This window comes from Pinus tabuliformis, chromosome X, assembly GCF_031772625.1.
Source record: "Pinus tabuliformis cultivar Carrire ecotype Pingquan chromosome X, CPIR1, whole genome shotgun sequence".
Taxonomy (NCBI): Eukaryota; Viridiplantae; Streptophyta; class Pinopsida; order Pinales; family Pinaceae; genus Pinus; species Pinus tabuliformis.
Genome location: NC_142308.1, coordinates 1,054,947,738 through 1,054,965,625, shown reverse-complemented (window position 1 = coordinate 1,054,965,625; position 17,888 = coordinate 1,054,947,738).

Here is a 17,888-nt window from a genome sequence, read left to right as displayed (position 1 = left end):
TCACAATGTGGTTCACCCATCATCATGGTGCTAAAGAAGGATCTGACTCGGTAGATGTGTATTAATTATAGGGTGTTAAAAAAATATACTCTCAAGAATAGGTGGCCCTTGCCTAAGATAGATGATCTGCTGGATCAATTGCAGCAAGCCAAATACTTCACCAAGATGGAATTAAAGTTAGGATATCACCAAATTTAGGTAGAAGAGGATAACTGGAATACCACCTTCAAAACTAGGAGAGGTTTGTATGACCAGTTAGTCATGCCACTTGAGTTATGCAATGAACCAACTACTTTCATCAGATTAATGAATGATATGTTGTGCCCTTTTATATATTCTTTTTTTTTTATTTTTTTATTTGGATGATATACTAGTATAAAATTCTATCTGGGAGGAGAAAATCTCACATTTGATGTAGGTGCTAGAATCATTAAAGAAGCACCAATTGTTAAAAAATATTAAGAAGTATGATTTTGCACAGTAGTATTTGGTGTATTTGGGATATGTGATAGGTGGAGGAGAGCTAAAGATAGATTCTAACAAGATGGAGATTGTTATGTAGAACTTGTCTCAATTAAAGAGTCAAAGTTTCTTGGTCGAAGATGGTGGTTTTAGGCACATGGTTTTGGTTTCCCATGGTTTTTTGTTTATGGATTTCATGTCATGAACCCTTTAAAAGGCTTGGGAAAACTTCATTGTAATGGATTAGGGGATGTGAGTGGTGAAGAATCACTTAGTTGGCTTGGTAGAGTTTTGGAAAATGACATTAATAGAACTTTGTTTGTTGGTTTTTCCCCTGATTGGGGCTTTCCAGGATAAACAATACGTTTTATGAAATGTTGCGAGTTGTTTTATTTTTTCTTTTAGTAAATCTATATCTCTCTATTAATTTCAACATGTTATTAAACCCGGAGGTTTATATATGGCTTGGCTACTTGAATCTCATGGATAGATCTAAACCAAATGTTGGCTTCAGAGGAATGAATTTGTAACCAATGGTTTATTTTTACTAGTGATTTCATTAGAGAAATTTTGAGGTAAAAAATGGGCCTCAAAACAAAAATTTACAACCAAAATCAACTTTATAATAACCAATAGGATTCAAGATGATGATGTAAACCATGGGGAATGATTCACCATTTTTGGAGTAAAAAAGTAAAAATATTAAAAAATAAAAAATAAAAAAAAAAAACTATTTTTTCAACTTGTATTTTCAACTTATCTCCCTACTGTTTTACTCAAATTGCAAGAGAGAGCACTTGTTGGATGCGGAATTTAATTCCGCATCCAAGGAGTACCCATGTTGCATGCTTTCAATAGACCCTGCTACATGAAAAATGCGAAATGCATGAAAAATGTGATTGTAATATTGTTTTTTCATGTATTTCTCATTTTTCATGTAGTAGGGTCCATCAAAAGTATGCAACATGGGTACTCCTTAGATGAAGAATTAAATTACATATCCAATGAGTGTTCCCACTCGAAATTTGAGTAAAACCCTAGGGAGATAAGTTGAAAATAAGAGTTGAAATATATATATATATATATATATTTTCCATTATTAATTACGTAATCTAATGTTATTTTATTATTCCCACTATTATTGATGGATCTCTAAATTAGACATAAATTAAGGCCCATGCCTATAAATTAAACATAAATTAAGGTCCATCTAACCATCCTTCGGCATATTAAACCTCTCTTTTCACATTAGATAATGTGTTTTTAACTTTAATGTATTCATTAGGAAGGGTTATGAATAATTGCATATTTGTGCCTAATATTATTTATTTTTGTGGAATATTATGAGAATATTGGGCAGATTGTGAAGATTTGGAGGAGGAGATAATTTAGGGACTTGCTCCCTACTATAGGAAGATCAATATTAAATAATAAATAAACAAGATATTATGGAATTATGGCACAGATTGTGGAACTCCAATGATTGAGAAAATCTGGGAATGTGTTCCCTGCCATTTAATGCAAGTTCCTAGTATTGGGGAGCAGATCCACTAATCAAGGGATTTTGGTGGGAAAAGCTTCCTCCATTCATGGGGAATGATTCCTAATTGTTTTGTATAAGTACCAAGTCAAATTTTCCTCTAGGGGAGATTTTTCATTAGTGTTCTTGTGGAGAGCACTCATATTTTTGCAGCTCCATTGTATTTTCTTGTAGGGATGTAATTGTATTGATGAAAGTAATGAATATTGGTGTCATGTTTAGCTTCTAAATCTTGTTCTCCTCCATAGGTATCTGAGTTTCCTTGGGCTTGGCCATCCCAGGAGCCTCAGAGCCCTTTTGTATCATTTTCTTTCCTTCTTTTCACTTCTTATTCACATGCATCTCTTGTTTTTTTCTTTCTATTTCTGCATTTAGTATTAATGATTTCTTGTTGTAGGATTGAGTTAAATGGTTGATGTAAGTTCTTTTATAGGATCAAAAGCATCATTTCATCCTTGGAAAAGCTTTGGAAGGTCATAGTAATCATTGAGCTACTTGGATTATCTTTCTTATTCCCAAATCTAGATTTCTAGAACTCCTTTGTGGCAAAGAACAATAAATTTATGCTATTTTTTAGACCATGCTAACGAGCTTCAATCAAGTTGGTTCCACTTGCATTATATCACAAAAACATTCTAGTCCATAAAAAAAATTACCCCACTACATTTGCACTTGATTAGGTTAGGCATTTCATAGATTTACTAGCTCACTAGTTCTCGAATTTCTAGATTTTCGACTAGTAATTTTGTGCTAATTTTTTAGCATGGGTTAACAGAGGTATTTTTGAGTGATTCCACTTGGAATGGGGACCTATGACATCCTAGTCAATAAAAACAATTGTCATATCCAATTTGGATTTGATTTTCTTTGCCATATCATGAATTATAATTTCATATAGTAAATCTGTAACATCCTGTAGTAAATCAAGGGATCTTGTAGGAGAACTAAGAGATCATGTAGGAGAACTAGTACATCCTATAGGAAATCCTGTAGCAACCTGTTTTGAGCCCGAATTGAGAAAAATCATCATTGAAGCTGGGATTAGTCCCCTTCATGACCTCCAAGCCATCAAAATCATTGTACCCCTCTTGATCCACACCTGTCTCCCCCACCAAAGATCAAAGAAATATTAGCATTTGAATTTATAAAGAAAAAAGATTTAAAAAATGAGTTCTTTTATATTTACACATGCACACAACATTTAGTACTCTCTAGATCACATTTCATGCTCAGTTAGTTTAAATCATCACATGTGATAAATAGAGTTAAGCTAGGTTTCTTTTACATTTAGTTCATGATCTTTATGCAATTAGAATAGGTTTCTTTCCTTGTATTTTCTTTCTTGCAATAGGTTAAGGTTCCATTTCGAACATTTAATTTTCTACAATTAGTTTAGGATTTGACTTTAGTACATGCACTCCATTACATCATGATAGCAAATGAAGGACACATTGTATGTTGTACATATAGTGCCGATACCTCTTAAGTTTGTACGAACCCCGGGCTAATAATTAAAGTCGGTAGCCTTGGGAGTTGCAACATTCTTGTTCCAATGCTGAGACTCATCAATTTTTGGCGCCATTGATGGGGAGGTGTCAAAGTATGCATTGTTTTTGTCCCTAGTTGATCCATTTCTTTTTACTTTTTTCAAAAACAAAATATAATTGCATTAGGCATATTTCATTTCAAAAATAGAAAAGTGCATTGCATTAGTGTTTTCATTTAATCATAAAAACAAATAAACCTCCAACACCAACCCACCCCCCCATTTGATAATGTGGTGCAGTAAGAGCCACATCACCATTCACATTTTCAGGGAGAAGAAGAAGATAACAAAGAAAGTAGAAGAAATGGATGGAGATGATGACAATGAGGAAGATCCTCTCGGATTTCCCATTCAACATATTGATGGTAGTGTGCACATGAAGAATAGCCCTCCATCTTTTCTTCCAAAATTCCATGATCCAAGGTAAGAGGATCTAGAAACCTTTCTCTTTGAATTTGAAATTGTTTGTAGATCTTATGGTTACTTATTAAAAGCTCAAAAACTGAGATTGTTTTTGGCGACATTGAAGAATAGAGCTCTTAAATGGTTCATGAGTTTAGGGACTAATTCAATAAGATCATGGAATGATATGAAAAATATATTTCTAGAAAAATATAAAGATCATGATCTTAAAGAAAAAATACTTTAGAATGAATCAAAGAGAATATGAGAGTCTTGAGGATCTAATAGAGAGGTTCATGTATAATGTTAAGAGGGAAAAACTACATCATTTAGGATCAGACACACTAAAAATGCTCTAACTTAGAAAAATTAGGGATGAGTGGATTGATCCCCTTGATCTCATGAGTAGAGGTGATGTATACCAATTATAATTTGAAGAAATTTGTGAAACATGCAAACACATATCAAGAGGAAGGGCAAGAGTAGGTAGATCAACGTTAAGATCGGTAAGTCAAGCTAAACTTGGTGTCATGTTCAGCTTCTAAATCTTGTTTTCCTCCATAGGTCTCTGAGTTTCCTTGGGCTTTGCCATCCCAGGAGCCTCAGAGCCCTTTTGTATCATTTTCTTTCCTTCTTTTCACTTCTTATTCACATGCATCTCTTGCTTTTTTCTTTTTATTTCTGCATTTAGTATTAATGATTTCTTGTTGTAGGATTGGGTTAAATGGTTGATGTAAGTTATTTTACAAGATCACAAGCATCATTTCATCATTGGAAAAACTTTAGAAGGTCATAGTAATCATTGAGCTAGTTGGATTATCTATCTTATTCCCAAATCTAGATTTCTGGAACTCTTTTGTGGCAAAGAACAATAGATTTCTGCTATTTTTTAGACCATGCTAACGAGCTTCAATCGAGTTGGTTCCACTTGCATTAGATAAAAAAAACATTCTAATTTATAACAAAAATTACCCCATTGCATTTTCACTTGATTAGGTTAGGCATTTCATAGATTTACTAGCTCACTAGTTCTCGAATTTCTAGATTTTCGACTAGTAATTTTATTCTATTTTTTAGCATGGGTTAATAGAGGTATTTTCGAGTGATTCCACTTGGAATGGGGACCTAAGACATCCTAGTAAATAAAAAAAAATTGTCCCATCCAATTTGGATTTTATTTTCTTTGTCATTCGATGAATTATAATTTCAAATAGTAAATCTGTAACATCCTATAGTAAATCAAGGGATCCTATAGGAGAACTAGGAGATTCTGTAGGAGAACTAGTAGATCCTATAGGAAATCATGTAGCAACCTATTTTGAGCCCGAATTGAGAAAAAGCATCATTGAAGTTGGGATTAGGCCCCTACTTGACCTCCAATCCATCAAAATCATTGTACCCCTCTTGCTCCACATTTGTCTCCCCTGCCAAAGATCAATGAAAGATTAGCATTTTCATTTATAAAGCAAAAAGATTTAAAAAATGAATTCTTTTATATTTACACATGCACACAACAGTTAGTTTAAATCATCACATGTGATAAATAGGGTTAAGCTAGGTTTATTTTACATTTAGTTCATGATCTTTATGCAATTAGAATAGATTTATTTCCTTGTACTTTCTTTCTTGCAATAGGTTAAGGTTCCATTTCGAACATTTCATTTTCTGCAATTAGCTTAGGATTTGACTTCAGTACATGCACTCCATTACATCATGACAACAAAGGAAGGACACGTTGTATGCTTCACATATAGTGCCAATACCTCTTAAGTTTGCACGAACCCCAGGATGATATTTAAAGTCGGTAGCCTTGGGAGTTGCAACATTCTTTTTGCAATACTGAGGCTCATCAATTATTTTATAATTAATTCCTTAGGAGGCCCATTTTAGATCTCAAAATTTGTCTAATATGAGAGAGGCACACGAGTATGGAAATTTGAAAAAATGCCAACTACTAATGTCAAAGATACTATCAATGATAGATACATATTGGTGAGTGCTTTTATTTGCATGCTTAGCTCATCTATTGGAGAGACTTGGAATTGAATATCATTTCCATTTAACATTTTGAATATAAGCTATAGATTAATTTCCATGCATAAAATAACTGGTAGGTCTCGAGTTCCAATCCCACTCTTGCCTTTTACTTTAGATGAATACATGGAAACATTGAAGCATTTTATGTGGTAGATAAATATGTCATAAGCTTAAATAGGTAAATAGGTGGATTTAAGTATATATTTTTTTATCACAAAAGCAAGGTGCAACTACAGAAGGGAGCCGAAAAAATTAGTGAATATTTTGGAGGAAGCGGCTGGTCCATATGTTGGCCTCTCTGATGATATTAACAAGATGTCCGAAATTCATTGTAATAGGATTTAATATGAATGGAATGATTTTTTTTCCTAATTGTGGTTTCCCTTTGCAGTAAGTAGATATTCAGGAAGCCAATCGATGGTAAAAGGGAATAGTGACTGGTGGTTGAGTATTTTATTTTGAGGGGATGTATTGAAGGAATTTCAAAGAAGAGTATATGAAACAAATCTTGTCAAAAAATACACATAAGCATTTGAGGGTATTGCTATATGTTGTGTCGAAAGACGTGCCATCTATGTTGTGTGAGGAGGAGGCCTAGGTGATGAGCATGAAGCACTAAAACATGGAATTGGAAGATAAAGCAAGAGGTTGATGTGCATACGTTCATAAGGAGAACAAGTATGGAAGCTGGATCTAGAGAGGACAACACCGGGTGAGAGGATGGCCACAACAACAATGGAAAAAATATTATAATAGAGTTGAATTTTTTTAAATGTAAATGGACATACTATTGTAAGACCTAGAAAGACATGCATCTGTAGGTTTTAAACCTACACAAATAATTCTTGCAAATATATTCTTAATAAAACAAGAAAGATTCAATGCAAAACACACACATTAACATGAATATTTTGTCCTGGAAACCCAAAATTGGGAAAACCAATAAGATTATTCAATATATATTCTTCACAATGTTACAGTAAAATATGTATATTTCGTAACATTAATAAACACCAAATCCATTAACCCTAGATTAGAATGCAACCATAGTTCCTTTGATCGGACCTACAAAACCTTGGGAAAAATCACCATGTACCCAAAAACTGCTAAATGCGAAAACAACGTGCCAAAAAATGCGGGAAAGAAGCATCCGGCTTGTTCTTTGGACTTGTTTGGGTTCACATTTGGATACCAAAGAGCATCATTTCAAACAGGGACATAATATTTCTTAGTGTATTTTGGACTACATTGTGGGAGAATATTGACGCAATGTTGAAGAGGTCTAAACATTCCATCCATAGAAATATGAGAAAAAATATGTAGTTAATGGGACTTTGGAGCATCTTTTGAGGGTTACAATTAGAAGAATCTAGGGATTTCAAATGAAAATATGGTATATTACAACACTCTTATAATAGAGAAGTCCACACTTCTACTAGTAAGTCCTCATTTGAAACTTTTTTTGGATATTTTCAAATTTCACTTTTGGATATTGCATATGGGAAGCAAGGAAGGGTGAGGGAGGATCTCACTAGTGATGCCATAAGGGTAGATAAATTTGTTGATAAGATCAAATAGATCCATATACAGGTACAAGGGACTCTACAAAATTCATAAGAAAAATACAAGGCTAGGCATGATCAACACATAACATAGAAATCTTTTAAGGTGTGAGATAGGGTGTGGTTACAATTGAATAGGGATAGACTACAAGTTCTTGCTGATAAAATCAAGGCTTTGCGATATGGTCCCTTTGATATGTTGGAGTGGATGGCAGATAACACCTATAGACTTAGCCTAAGCTCATAAATGCATATTTAGTCAGTGGTGAATGTAGAAGATTTGAAAATATATGAGCCTTCCATTCTGGATTAGGAAGAGGAATATGCCCTATCTTTTGTGGAGGATTTGGCACCATAAGCTCAGGCAGAGTTGACAGAGGATATAGTTTTGCAAAAGAGGTTCAAAACTACAAGACATGGTAGCATGAACTTTGGCAGATTGGGTTGAAAGGATGACTTACAAGCAAGGCTAAGTGGTACTTTAAGGAGAAGGTAGAGGAAAAGTTTCCTCACCTCATTTAGTAAAATATTTTCGGGACCAAAAGAATCCCAAAATGAGGAGGTATGATTCAAATTAGAAAAATATATCATTTTCATCCATCTTAAATATTTTAGAGTGGAAATATTAGGGGAATTAGCTTAGAGGACCACTTTTACTGTTGTGTCCCAGTTTGGTGAATTAGGGTCTGAAACCTTTTGGAAGTAATTTGATGCATCAAATGAAAATTTATTTATTTATTTTGTGGGGGAGTTGGGTGGGGGATTTATCCCTTAAGCTATGCACCCTTAGCGTTATTCTACACACACATACCTTTCCAATGGCACAAGAATCACCTGAATCAAAGTTCTTATGCAAAAATTATGCCACCTAGAAGTTGAACTTCTTATTTTGACCACGATGATTTGAGTGGATGCCACGTCAACCCCAATTATTCATGGAAAATGGGTTAGCCATGTAATGATGATGAATAATAGTCTAGGAGAGTTGAAATTGTAACTCTATTTAAGAGTTGAAGGAGTCAAACTTTACCACTACTAGGCTATCGGGTTTTGTTATAACTGGGCCACTAAGCGGAAAAGGGGTTCCATTCTATTTGATTTCATTTTGTTCCATAGTTGAATAAAGTAGCTGGGAGTGGATAAAGAGAGATAAAGCAGAGAGGGTTTGTGCACTATAGAAATTGAATTCATATAATAACATTAATCACATAATATTTGTAAAAACATATAATGATTTCACACATACATAGGTAATTTACCCTTCAAAATCAACTTTTTATTCCTTATTCAAAGTTTACAAGAAAACATCCACAATCTACCAAAATAGAAGTTGCACTGTGAATCAAAATTGCATAAAAAATAGATATGCACTAAAAGCCAAGAAAAACCAACCTTCAAGGAAGATTGTACAACTTGTTATATAGATGTGTACAAGTATATAAATATGTTTTATGGATCTATTCAACTATATAAATTTTTTGTACATATTTGTATGACTATACAAATCTATTTTATAGATTCTTGTTTTACAACATACTATTGTACAACCTCCTCCTTCTCTTTACTCTATCTCTTCTCCTACTCTTTAGCTTTGTTGAACTAGTTAATGTCCCTATCTAACAACAAATTATGTCTAGACGCTCTATCTTGACTTATCTTTTACTTTTTAGTTGAATTTCTAATCTATTTGTGATACATATGGTTAAGACTAATCCTAGTCTAAGTCATTAATGCATGAATCACACTTTAATATAATTCACAACTAAGTATAAATATTTTCACTTTTTTTCTAAAGTGGTTTACAAAATAGAATTACTTTTGAAAATCTCTTGAACTACTTCTAGCACATCGACACTAAACCTATGTGGAAGTTCACACTAAATTTATGTTGAAGTCCCTATGTGAGCTATATTTCTCAACACAAAATCTCGCATTAGTGCCTATATCCCACTCTAAGGGCAATGATCTCCTACACAAGACTTGTTTTGTGCGTTGTGGCCTTATTGATAGCCTTTCGTCTCTGAAATATCCACCTAGGATATAAGAGTGTTATTCTCCTCCCATACCCATTTAAAAGACATTAAGAACCATCCATACCATCCATGTCACTATAGGAGCAACAATATTCCACTTGGAAGCTAAGTACCCCCTCTAGAGGGCTTGTGTGTTAGTTTGAAGCCTTGCTCATGGTCCATGACCCCTAGAAGATTTATTTAGAGCCTAACTCATAATTTTTTACTCCCTTATAATGGTCACGTTCTTAAAATCCATCCATCATGTATACAACCTCACAACAATACTCATAATACCATTAGAGGCCAAATATACTTGTTGGAGGGAGTCTATTGTGGTTTAAGGTATTAATAATGTCCGAAGTGTTCATTTTCTATTATTTTGAAAAAAACAATCATTTTTGTATAATCATAAAAATATCATAACATAAACATGTAGATCTCTTCAAGGCCTTTCCAATGGGCTAAAGAGCTTAAAAAGGGATATCAAGATAAAAAGTTTGGGTAAAATTACTAAAATATTTTTTTAATGTTAAAAGCAACTAACGTGCAACCACTTTTAAAATACATACATGTTATATAACAAGTTTCCATTATTTGAAATTCAATTTTTACTCAACCATCAGTTGCTTCAATAACATTTAGGTTTGGTATGATGATACTAGTGGTTTGGATTGAAAAAAACAAAACCTACATTTTTCCAAATGCATTATTCAAATATAAAATATAAAATTTTCAATAATATTATTTAATATTTTAAAATTATTTTTGTGTTAATATATATTGAGATCTTAAAGTGAAAACATTTTTGTGTTCTAACCGTAACTTTTTATCATCTTAAAAATTAAAAATTTATATGTTAAATTAATACACATAAATATCTACGATTTAAAATAAAAAATAAAATATTTGAATATATTAAGAACCCCAAATCCTAAATTAACACATGACATGATGATTTGAGGGATCTAATGACTCTTAGAGCTAATAGAAATAGATATCTACCACTTAAAAATAAAGATAAAAATTGAATATATTAAGAACCTCAAATAATGCACAAAGACCACCCATTCTCTTCATTGGAAAAGAATATTTTAAGAAAAATCCATGATTTAAGTACTTAACACTTACACGAGTAAGAACAGATGCATTGTATTTTGCAAGAGCTTGCCTTCATCCATAGATTGGTGCATACATATGTAATATACATTGAATGCAAAACTAAATTTAAAATTTCATATGAATGAATCATATAGTCTTATGAATAACTTAATTATATTTTTCTAAAGCAATTTTCATAAAAATAATGCAAATCTAAATATTTTTTTTGGTCATTATGGTTTTTTAAGACTGGTTAGAGATTCCCACCCTATTTCACATGCCACACATTATCTCTCGAAGTATACATTTTTCAAATATATAAAAGTACTTTATTCCAACCAGGTTAGGTTTTGATATAATTATTGTTATCATTTTTTAAATAAATAATTTTATATTTTAGGTTTATTTTTTATTTTTATTTTAATATAATATTTTTCAAAATTAATTATTAATTATGCATTTCAATATTTTAAAAAACAAAATTACACATTTTTTTATGTCATTTATTATTACATTTCTTTATTTTTATTTCTTTGCATTGTAAGTTGGAAATACACTGCTAAGTATGGTCATTCTTGATTAGAAGGAAAACAATTGCAAATTGTTTGCAGGTGAGGAGGAAATCAAGAGAATTATATGGGATATTCACTACAATTTGGATGACATCGTGGCCAGGGCAAACTAGGGTGGAGTAGTTTGTGGCATCTGACTCAGATATTGACTCGAATGAGTAGCAATAGATTACCACAGTTATTAACGCTCCTGCTAGGATCTCTCCTTAAGAAAACTCCTTTTCCCTTGCTCCGATCATCATTTCGGACTAGCAATTCACCAAGAGTATCACACTTGGCCAGGCTAACTAAGGTGGAGCGGTTTGTGGCGTCTGACTCAGATACTGACTCGAATGAGCAGCAATAGATTCCCACAGTTATTAACACTCCTGCTAGGATCTCTCCTTAGGAAAACTCCTTTTCCCTCAGTCCGGCCATCATTTCGGACTAGCAATTCACCAAGAGTATCACACTTGTCTCTACAGGTGGTTATCATTTATTTTGTACTAACTTTTGCAGTGGGGTGACAATTTTTATAATAGATTGACGGTATATTATTGTGGAACACATTTTTTGTCCTCTTATTCGGGTTTGTTTAGAGTAATATAGAAGCAACTTGTTTGTAAATAATTTTGCTATAATTACATATTTTACATAGCTCCATCATATCAATGTTCTTTTCCTTATGTTGTAAGAGCCTTAGGATAGTCTCAACATAATATTTTTGGACCTCTAGTAATAATAGTGTTTAGGTGATCATTCCTAATTAAAAAAATAACCTCCCAAAATAAATTTTTTTATATAAAAAACTTTCATTATAATATCTTTTATCATTAATAAAAATATATAAAAAAAAATTATTCTCATAACTTTTATCATTAATATAAATCTATTAATACAATTTAAAAAACAAAAAATTCAAAATTACTCATTAATTATACATCCCACTATTTAGAAAAACAAAACCATGAAGCTTCCTACATCATTCTTTATGGCTCCCTATGGCCCTCCTTAGGGCCTTTCTTTGCTTTATTTACTTTCAAAACTCAAAGTTAATTATTAATTACACATTCTAATATCTCCAAAAACAAGACTAATTTGTTATGGCTACCTATAACATTTTTCAAAATTACGTATTAATTATACATCCACTATTTAAAAAAAACAAAACTATGAAGCTTCCTAGATCATTCTTTACTTCATTTCCTTTGAAAGCTATGTGGACCCACCCAAGGTGGTCTCCGTTAAGGCACGAAGCATGGACTCGTTTGTATTGCATACCTGTTTGGACAAGTAAATATAAGTATGTATTTGTGTTGGAACAATTTGACATAGAATATGTATGTATATTTTGTTAGTGGGTATTTATATACAACATTAATTGTTTATATATATATAAAAAGTAGGATGAAAATAATTAAAAAATTATAAAATAATATTATATGATAATAATAATAATGGTTAATGTAATATAAATACATTTATTATATTTTAAAATAGAAAAGAAATATTTCTTTTGTTTTAAAAAGTTATTCTTCATTAATTTAAAAAAAATATTAATAAAATGCTACAATGATAAAATAATATTACATGATAACAATAATAATTAATTTAATATAAATACATTTATTATATTTCAAAATAGAAATATTTCCTTCGTTGTAAAAAGTTATTCTTCAACAATTTTAAAAATATATTATTAGAAAGATGCCAATTTTTTTTTTGGCTTACCGCATTCTAAAGATTGAATATAAAAATAGTGAGAGATTTTGGTTCTTATTGTAAAGTGTTCATGATCCTCTTTACCTTAATTAAAACAAAGAAATAAATTGAACACTTTTTCATAATATTTATATATTTTTTATATTTTATTTTTAAAATATCTATATCATTTTAAATTTAAATATAGATGTAATAATATTTTTAATATTATAAGTTATTTTGTAACAATTATTTTCAATTAAATTTGTTAAACTACATTTATATTTGATTAGAATTTAAAATAATGTTTAGATGTATTTTCTTTCATATTTTTATTTCATTATGAAAAAATTACTTTTATAAAAATGATAAATTAAAATGTGTTAATATTATAAATTATAAACCATTTTTGAGTTTACATTATTTAATATCATTTTTTTAAGAAAGAAAATCATGATATTATATTGAGGATATATAAAACAAAATGTTCAGATAGTTCTAAATGTGTTTTGATGAAACTCCTGATACTACCGATAGACTGCATCTCAAAGCCAAGTTGAGCAGATAACCATCATATGTACATGTTAACAGCATTTTCAGAAAGAAACAAAAAACCATTAAACCCAACTATAACAAATATATAAAATAAAATAACATGAATTCATTCTTATTCTATAATCACAAGTCTCCTCATATACAACTATTTAAAATATATATTAAATATATTGTAAAACCATACATAGATTTAAACACAAACGATAATATAATGTAAAGTAATATATAATTTTAGATATATTTAGTCCATAGGCGTATATATATGAACTTTAGATGGAAGGAGGTTTGTTGATTTATATATATGAAGTTTAGATAGAAGGAGGTTTGTTGACTTTTTCTTTTTCAATTGAGGGACTAGATTGATTCTCAAGGGAGTATGCTCAACATATGCTTCTTCTTAATGTTTATCAATGGTTGTAGTGTATTACAGAGTTTGTTAGGTTGCATTGACTTTTAATAAATTAAAAAAATATATTCATGCCATGTGGCTCCCCACCCACCAATTTCTTAGGGATTTGAGATTATTCAAATTCTAATAAGTTCCTCCATGATGATATTATTCAAATTCTAATAAGTTTCTCATTATTATTTATAACATTCATTTATATATAAGAAAATTTTATTTAGCAAAATGGTTCATTACTTTTAATAACTTTAAAAAATTATATTCGTGACACGTGGCTCCCCACTCACCAATTTCATAGGGGTTTGAGATTATATTCGTGCCACGTGCATCCCCACCCACCAATTTCCTAGTGATTTGATATTATTCCAATTCTAATAAGTTCCTCATTATTATTTATAGCATTCATTATATATAAGGAAATTTTATTTAGCAAAATGGTCCATTACTTTTAATAAATAAAAAAAATTAGATTTGTGTGCCACGTGACTCGCCACCCACTATTTCCTAGGGATTTGAGATTATTCCAATTATAATAAATTCCTCCATGTTGAGATTATTCCATTTCTAATAAATTCTTCATCATTATTTATAACATTCATTTATTTATAGGCAAATTTTATTTAGAAATTTTTAATAAATTAAAAAAATTATATTTGTGGCTCCCCACCCACCAATTTCCTAGGGATTTGAGATTACTCCAATTCTAATAAGTTCCTCCATGTTGATTATTCCAATTTTAATTAGTTCCTCATTATTTTTTATAACATTAATTTATAATTAGAATTTGAATAATCTCAAATCCCTAAATCGGTGGGTGGGGAGTCATGTGGCATGAATCTAATTTTTTAAATTTATTAAAGGTAATGAACCATTTTGCTAAATAAATTTTCTTCTTGAGTAAAGAGAATCATTGAACTAAGAGGCTCATTCTACAACCCAGTATGATGTGTAACTCAGTGCAATCGTCATAAAAGTTGAAATTTTGCTCCAAAAATTTTAAATAATGCCGGTTCATAAAAAAAATTTGCACGTGAAGAAATTAGATCCCTCTCCTCTAAGATGGATCTATGCTAGTATATAAATGAATGCTATAAATAATAATAAGGAACTTATTAGAATTGGAATATTAAAAGCCAATGCAACCTAACAAACTTTTTAGTAAATTTATTAAAAGCCAATGCAACCTAACATACTCTTTAGTACATTATCGTCATTGATAAACATTAAGACTAAACATATCAATTTACGCTGTCAATTAAAAAAGTAAAAAAATCAACAGATCCTCATCCAACTTAAGTTGAAATAAGAAGCCTTCGACAATAAATAATATTAAAAGAAATTTAGACTTAAATATATTGAAATTAAAATTGTTAGTTATATTAGATTTTAAAAAAATTATATCAACTTATAAACTTTACTTATCTAAAATTATATATAAATAATAATGATAAATAAAAAAACTTCACACTTAAATATATTGTAACTGTTATTGCGCCAAGAGGAGCCCAGTACAGGGTAGATGTCTAGGTGTAATGTAAGTATGCAAACAATTTAAAGATGTCTAGGTGTAATGTAAGTATGTAAACAATTTAAAATGTCCAGGTTAATTAAAAAATAATAGAAAATTAAAAGTGATATGGGGGATGAGTATAAACATTTAAATGTTGGCTCAATTAATAATAAAAAGTTAAAAGTAATATAAACCCAAATATCACGTATGAGTGTAAAATTTAAATGTTGGTTCAATTAATAATAAAAGTTAAAAGTAATATAAATCCATATGAGAGTGTAAACTTTAGATGTTGGTTCAATTAATAATAAAAAGTTAAAGTAATAACTAGTACAACCACATTAAAAATATTAATGTGGTTGATATCACTAAATGCTTCATAAATATAACAAAAAAACTATTGCAACATAAGAATGTCTTACCAATGCACACATTTACCTGATTAACCATGTATAAAAAAGTTATGGATCAACTTTAACTTAAGAAATAAAAATAATTATAAATGAATGTTATAAATAATAATGAGGAACTTATCATGGAGGAACTTATTAGAATTGGAATAATCTCAAATCCCTAGGACATCGGTGGGTGGGGGAGCCAGGTGACACCAATCTAATTTTTTTAATTTATTAAAAGTAATGGACCATTTTGCTAAATAAAATTTGCTTATATAGAAGAAAGAAAGAAGAAAGAAATAAATTATTTTAACATCCATGAGGCTAAAGATAGCCTATGAATGTTAAAATAATAATGTGGAACTTATCACATAGGAACTTATTAGAATTGGAATAATCTCAAATCCCTAGGAAATTGGTGGGTGGGAGCCAGTGACACAATTTTTTTTTTTTAAGTAATGGACCATTTTGCTAAATAAAATTTGCTTATATATAAATGAATGTTATAAATAATAATAAAGAACTTATTAGAATTGGAATAATCTCAAATCTCTAGAAAATTGGTGGGCATGAGCCATGTGACACATATAATTTTTTTAATTTATTAAAAGTCAATGCAACCTAACAAACTCTTTAATACACTACAACCATTGATAAGCATTAAGACTAAGCATATGTTAACCATATTCCAATGAGAATCAATCTAGACCCTCAATTAAAAAAATTGCTTATATATAAATGAATGTTGTAAATAATAATGACAAACTTATCGCATAGGAACTTATTAGAATTGGAATAATCTCAAATACCTAGGAAATTGGTGGGTGGGAGCCAGTGACACAAATGTATTTTTTTTTTAATTTATTAAAAGTAATGGACCATTTTGCTAAATAAAATTTGCTTATATATAAATGAATGTTATAAATAATAATGAGGAACTTATCATGAAGGAACTTATTAGAATTGGAATAATCTCAAATCTCTAGAAAATTGGTGGGCATAAGCCATTTGACACGAATAATTTTTTTTTCATTTATTAAAAGTCAATGCAACCTAACAAACTCTTTAATACACTACAACCATTGATAAGCATTAAGACTAAGCATATGTTAATCATATTCCCATGAGAATCAATTTAGACCCTCAATTAAAAAATTGCTTATATATAAATGAATATTATAAATAATAATGACAAACTTATCACATAGGAACTTATTAGAATTGGAATAATCTCAAATCCCTAGGAAATTGGTTGGCTGGAGCCAGTGACACAAATCTAATATTTTTTAATTTATTAAAAGTAATGGACCATTTTGCTAAATAAAAATTGCTTATATATAAATGAATTTTATAAATAATAATGAGGAACTTATCATGAAAGAACTATTAGAATTGAAATAATCTCAAATCTCTAGAAAATTGGTGGGCATGAGCCATGTGAGACGAATATAATTTTTTTAATTTATTAAAAGTCAATGCAACCTAACAAACTCTTTAATACACAACAACCATTGATAAGCATTAAGACTAAGCATATGTTAATCACATTCCCATGAGAATCAATCTGGACCCTCAATTAAAAAATAGAAAAAAGGTCAATATATCCTCATCCACCTTAAGTTGAAATAAAAAGCCTTGGGCAATAATATTAATTTTTATTAATATGGTTCTTATATTTATATTAATATTATTGATAAATAAAATTTAAAGAGATATTTGTATTTCAATATGTAAGATTCATAAGTTTTTTTGGCGCCCGAGCTACAACCGCGCGACTGACCTAGGCGATCACAGCGCAGGAGACTGAGCTTCGGCCTTCCTTCATGGCCCCTCTGGAAGCTCCACCGGAGGGGATCGATCCTCAGCAGGCCTTTTCGACATTGATTAAATCGTTGCCCCCACAGCACCCTCGACCAACAGTTTTGAAATTCATCAAAAAGCTGGATGTTCTTCAGGAGGTCAGCCTGCCCCCAGTTCTTCCACGCATGGCTGCCTTGTCCCTGGCAGAAAGATGAGTTATAGGTCAATTCACAGGCCTCTGCCCATCTCCAAAAACTGTTCAAATATGGGTTGAAAGGAACTGGTCCGACAAAATACAAGGGAAAATC